The sequence below is a fragment of the Egretta garzetta genome, unplaced genomic scaffold, assembly GCF_000687185.1.
Source record: "Egretta garzetta isolate BGI_Z169 unplaced genomic scaffold, ASM68718v1 scaffold797, whole genome shotgun sequence".
Classification (NCBI taxonomy): domain Eukaryota; kingdom Metazoa; phylum Chordata; class Aves; order Pelecaniformes; family Ardeidae; genus Egretta; species Egretta garzetta.
Genome location: NW_009260172.1, coordinates 257,635 through 264,239, shown reverse-complemented (window position 1 = coordinate 264,239; position 6,605 = coordinate 257,635).

Below are 6,605 nucleotides of genomic sequence, written 5' to 3'. Positions count from 1 at the left end.
TGGACGAGGAACTGAGCAACCTTATCTAGATTTGAATTCAGGCCTGCTTTGGTAAGGAGACTGGATTAAAGAACCTCCTGAGCCCTTTCAAACCTAGATCCTTCTATGACCCTATGATTTACATACTAGGCAGTACCAGGAAGTTCCCTCACTTCCATTTGACCATTCCCTGCAAAAAATGTGTTTGTAACTCATGTGGCCAAACCTCTCCAGTTTCTGCCTTTTTGCTGCTTGATATACAGGCTCATGAGAATAAATGAATGCAACCGTGTCTTCTCCAGATAGGCTGTTAGTCTGCACACAGTACATAAGATATCCACAGAAATCTTTAGATTTTAAAGGTTTTTAAGTTGTTGCTATGAAGAGCCTGGCATTAGCATGTAACTTCCTGAAAATACAGTCATCTAACAAGCTATGTTTTCATTGTAACTAAGATATTCTTAGCTCAAAAGAGAGGCTGATGCTCCATTATTAATTATCAGGTCTAAACTTACAAAGAAAGGGAAGAAACACACAAAAAAATCTCAACTCTAACCCATGCTTGAAGGCATAGCAGCAGAAACCTCTTTAAAACTTTTGGTTGCTAGACAGCTGTGTGTTGTGCTGCTGTAACTTCAGATATATTTATGCAAATTCTGCAAAAAGCCTGACCATTATTTAAAAAATAGACAACAGGCAGTAATAACAATAGGAATAGATGACTCAGAGGCCCACGTTAAACATAAAGCATTGCCAGCATCTTTTCAAAGCAAAAAAGTGTTCAACAGACGAATGTTGCAACAGCCAAGGCAGTAACAAAATCCTCCCTCACTTCTATCCTGTGTATAGATTCATAAAGCAAGGCAGCACAGGCAGGATACGTCCCCACAATCTTCATGTGCTTTTCAACAATGTCAGTACAAATATCATGGCTGGAGAAAGATGTCCCTACTTCCAGAAAACTTTATTCCAGCAGCATCACGTTCATGCCAGTGAAATGCCCCAAGTGATTCACCACAGGCTGCTTAACTTTTAACTCAGAAAAATAACCTTTTAAACTCTGTATTCAGAGGCAAGGCCAGCACAGCCATAATCTGGCTTCATATCCTGCCTGACACTCCCTCAGAATCTGAGAAACTCCTAATTTTCTATCCACCCTGTGTTGATTTTGGCATGCTACTCAATGAAAATCCTTCACAGCAGGATGTGCTGTGATGGCTTTGCACACCTTCATGAGGACTGCCTGGTTTTTGTAGTTACCAGCCCACTGGCTGACTGCAGACTGCTTTAGCAGCTGTCACTGCCTGCTTTTCCACTCCGCAGCTCTCATCCTAGAATCTCTGCACCAAAAGGCTGGAGTGAACTACATTCATGACTATGGCCTCTCTTACTAAGCTGTCCTAGAGCTGCTGCTGCTTCTAGAGCTCAGTTATAGCACAAAACTTTGCACAAGCCCCGAATGACCAGTTGATGAATGCCTGCAACAGACTGCAGTTCTTATTTCCTCTTTGCCTTAGGTAACTACACCTCATGCATAGTATGAATGGTCAGTTCTTTAAAATGCTATGTATACAGAATTAAATGCATATACAGGCTCACGTATATGCATATTTCACAGGAAAATTATGGGCTGTAAAAACTCCTTGGTAGAGCAGAGGTCTGTTGCTATCCAGAAGGACAGCCAACAATCAAAAGAACTAAAAAACAAAGCTGTGAGATACAGAGCAGTGAGGGGTGCTGCATTGGAATACCTCACCACCACACTGCATGGTGCCAAAAAGACTGCCAGAGCCCACATGACTAACAAGCAATAGTCAGAGTAACATTGCCGCTGGGCAGGCTGCCAGATGCCAAGGAAGGGAGGCAGGCGTGCAGGCAGGTCACAGCTCTACCTTGTGCAAGGTACTCCCACTCCCACTCTGTCCTGATTTTGGCTGGGATAGAGTTAATTTTCTTCCTAGTAGCTGGCATAGTGCTGTGTTTTGGATTCAGGATGAGAACACTGTTGATAGCACACTGATATTTGGAGCTTCCCATGCTCTGCCAGGTGCACAAGCAGCTGGGAGGGGGCACAGCAGGGACAGCTGACCCTAAATGGCCAAAGGGCTTTTCCAGACCATGTGTCATCATGCTCAGTATATAAACTGAGGGGAGTTGCCTGGGGGGCAGCGATCGCTGCTTGGGGACTGGTGGGGCATCTATTGGCGGGTGGTGAGCAGTTGCATCACTTGTTTTTCCTGGGCTTTGTTTCTTTCTCTCTCTCTCTCTCTCATTGTTTTCCTTTTATTACATTTTACAATTATTATCATCATCTTCTTCATTATTACCTGTCCTATTAAGCTGTCTTTATCTGAACCCACAAATTTTACTTTATTTTTCCGATTCTCTCCCCCATCCTGCTGGGGGAGGAAGGGTGAATGAGCAGCTGTGTGGTGCTTGGTTGCCGACAGGGGCTAAATCATTACAGTCCTTTTTGGCACTCTATGTGGGGTTCAAAGGGTTTGAGATAATAACAGATTAGCCAGAGCGTATTAAGGAATTTCTATCTGCTAACAGTTGCGAGTCGCAATATTGATTCATTTATTCTGATCTTAGTTTATGTGATCTGCACCATGCTCCTTTTTTTGCTGTACATCTTAAAGATTGGTGTTGGGTTTTGCAGTTTGCTGTGGTCTGCAGTCATTAGTGATGTTTTGCCTGAGATATTTGTTATTATAACACTGGCCTTGAGCTTTATCTGGTATTTAAGCTTTGTACTGAAGCCAATACTGTACTTTGGGTATCACCTCGTGGAGACAATTAGCAATTATACATATTCTTCTGAGAGGTTCTTTGTGGAGGAACTACAGAATGGCACCTTCACTGCCTTCTATGATGTTTCCTCCTTCATTACAATAGTTTTTCAGTACCTATCTTGAACATCCTCGGGTAGTTAAGATACATCTATTGGTATTTCTTGGGAATATTGTTTCGATTTTGTTAGTAAGCAATTTAAGAAATCATCCAGAGATCTGCCCCAAGTCTGGATAGTTATGAGTGACGGGGTGTGGGGGATAGTATGGGCAAATGCCTAGGATGGTGGGCACCTCCAGGGTTTTGTAACTTCCCTGCTGAATAAGTGCAGAATCCTGAAAAATTAGTGGAATATTTGGAAAAAGTTTGTTGTCACCCTGGCAATTCTAGGGAGACACAAATCACTGCAGTGTGCCCATGCCTACCAAGTGCTGTCCAACGTTATTCAGTACCCTCAAGGGGAAAAGAAGGCCTCTGGATTTGACAACAAAATGACAGGCACTGCAGCTACTCCACCCCCAGCCACAGGCACTGCAGCTGAATCAGGGAACCAACCCGCGCCAGTGTCAGTCGCCCCTATATAGAATCAAAGAATCATTTAGGTTGGAAAAGACCTCCAAGATCATCAAGTCCAACCACTAACCTAACACTGCCAATCCACCACTACCCGTTCTGGTGCCTGACAACCCTTTCTGTGAAGAAATTTTTCCTAATGTCTAACCTAAACCTGCCCTGGCGCAACTTCAGACCATTTCCCCTTGTCCTATTGCCCGTTACCTGGGAGAAGAGGCCGACCCCCACCTCGCTACAGCCTCCTTTCAGGCAGTTGTAGAGGGCGATAAGGTCTCCCCTCAGCCTCCTCTTCTCCAGACTAAACAACCCCAGGTCCCTCAGCTGCTCTTCATCAGACTTGTGCTCCAGACCCCTCACCAGCTTTGTTGCCCTTCTCCAGACACACTCCAGTGCCTGAATGTCCTTCTTGTAGTGAGGGGTCCAAAACTGAACACAGTATTCAAGGTGCAGCCTCACCAGCACCGAGTACAGGGGGACGATCACTTCCCTACTCCTGATGGACACACTATTCCTTTTACAAGCCAGGATGCCATTGGCCTTCTTGGCCACCTGGGCACACTGTTGACTCATATTCAGCCGGCTGTCAACCAGTACCCCCAGGTCCTTTTCCACCAGGCAGCTTTCCAGCCACTCTTCCCCAAGCCTGTAGCGTTGCATGGAGTTATTGTGACCCAAGTGCAGGACCTGGCACTTGGCCTTGTTGAGCCTCATACAGTTGACCTCAGCCCATCAATCCAGCCTGTCCAGGTCCCTCTGCAGAGCCCTCCTCCCCTCGAGCAGATTGACACTCCCACCCAGTTTGGTGTCAACTGCAAGAAGAAATCTTGGAAGTGAAAGTCAGATCATTTAGAAAATGAGGATGAAAAAGCAGGGCCATCAACAAGGAGAGGAGGAGGAAGAACTCATAAACAAGATAGAAACCACCCGAACCCTATCCTTCAGTGAGCTGCGAGATATGAGAAAATATTTTGGTGGTTGTCCAGGTGAGCACCTGTTGTCACCTGGCTGCTCCGATGCTGGTATAATGGGGCCACTAGCCTGGAATTAGAGGGTAGGGAAGCCGAACAGCTGGGATCCCTTTCTAGGGAAGGGGGCATTGACAAAGGGATTGGAAAAGGGGCACAAGTCCTCGCTTCTGGAGGCAACTACTGTCAGGTATGTAGGGAAGATATCCCTTGAAGGAAGATGTTATATATCGCCCAGGAAATGAACCGCCATGGAGAGGTATCCAGTGCCTGAGGGAATTAGCCATGCTGGAGGTGATTTATAGTGACCTAAACAACAAACCCAAAGATCCAGATGGAGTCCAGTGCACATGACCCCTGTGGCGGAATTTCGTACAGAGCGCACCAGTGTCATACGCCAATTTGTTGGCAATACTGACCTGGGCAGATGATCAGGAAGCAACAGTGGATGAAGTGGCTGGCCAACTCTGGGAATACAAAGTGTCTCTTCCTCCCTTGTCTCAGCTGTGGAGAAACTGTCCCAGGAGTTCCAGCAACTCAAAGAGGATATGTCCTACTCCCCACCAGTATGGACCGGTATCTCACCTATTACAGGTCAGCATTCTTCTGCTCAAGATGGAGGATATAGAGGGTACACACCACAGGGCACCCTGTGCTTTTACCTGCGTGACCATGGAGAGGACATGAGGAAGTGGGATGGAAAACCTACCTTGACCCTAGAGGCATGGGTACACGAGTTGCAAGGAAAAGCAGCCACACAAGGGGGTTCTTCCAGGAAAATTGCTGCTCCAGATTTCAGTGGGCAGTTCCCCAGACAGGCTAAAAGGGCTGATCTTACTTCTGATCTTAATGAAGGAACTCCTGACTTATATAGACAAGAAATGAGTAACGAACACTATGACTAGGACTAGAGGGGCCCTGCCTCCAGCCAGGTGGAGGAAAGGGACAACCAGGTTTACTGGACTGTGTGGATTCGATGGCCTGGCACATCAGACCCACAGGAGTATAGGGCTCTAGTAGACACCGGTGCACAGTGTACCCTCATGCCATCCAGCTATACAGGGGCAGAACCCACCTGTATTTCTGGAGTGACAGGGGGATCCCAACAGCTAACTGTACTGGAGGCCAAAGTGAGCCTAACCAGGAATGAGAGGCAAAAGCACCCCATTGTGACTGGCCCAGAGGCTCCATGCATCCTTGGCATAGACTGCCTCAGGAGAGGGTATTTCAAGGACCCAAAAGGGTACCAGTGGGCTTTTGGTATAGCTGCCCTGGAGACAGAGGAAATGAAGCAGCTGTCCACCTTGCCCAGTTTTTCAGAGGACCCTTCTGTTGTGGGGTTGCTGAGGGACGAAGAATAACAGGGGCCAATCGCTACCACAACAGTGCACCGGCAGCAATATTGCACCAGCCAAGACTCCCTGATTCCTATCCATAAACTGATTCATCGACTGGAGAGACAAGGAGTGATCAGCAAGACTTGCTCACCCTTTACCAGTCCCATATGGCCAGTGTGATAGTCTAATAGAAAGCGGAGACTACCAGTAGACTATCGGGGCCTGAACGAAGTCACACTGCTGCTGAGTGTTGCCGTGCTGGACGTCCTAGAACTTCAGTATGAAGTTCTGGAGTCAAAGGCAGCCAAATGGGAAGCCACAATTGATATCGCCAATGCATTCTTCTCGGTCCCTTTGGCAGCGGAGTGCAGGCCACAGTTTGCTTTCACTTGGAGGGGTGTCCAGTACACCTGGAACCAACTGCCTTTGGATGGAGCCATAGCCGCACCCTTTATCCAGACTGCACTGGAACAGGGTGAGGCTCTGGAACACCTGCAGTACATTGATGACATCATTGCGTGGGGCAACACAGCGGAAGAGGTTTTTGAGAAAGGGAAGAAAACAGTCCAAATCCTCCTGAAAGATGGTTTTGCCATAAATCAAAGGTCAAGGGACCTGTGCAGGAGATCAAATTTTTAGGTATAAAATGGCAAGATGGACATTGTCAGATCCCAATGGATGTGATCAACAAAATAAGAGCCATGTCTCCAGCAACTAGCAAAAAGAAAACACAAGCTTTCTTGGGCATTGTGGGGTTTTGGAGAATGGATATTCCAAATTCAGACGATAAGCTGGGGAGAGTTGGCCAGGGGGCAGCGACTGCTGCTTGGGGACTGGCGGGACATCTGTCAGCAGGTGGTGAGCGGTTGCATCACTTGTTTTGCCTGGGTTTTGTTTCTCTCTCTCTCGTTTTCATTTCATTTATTATTATTATCATTATTATTATCATTATCATTAT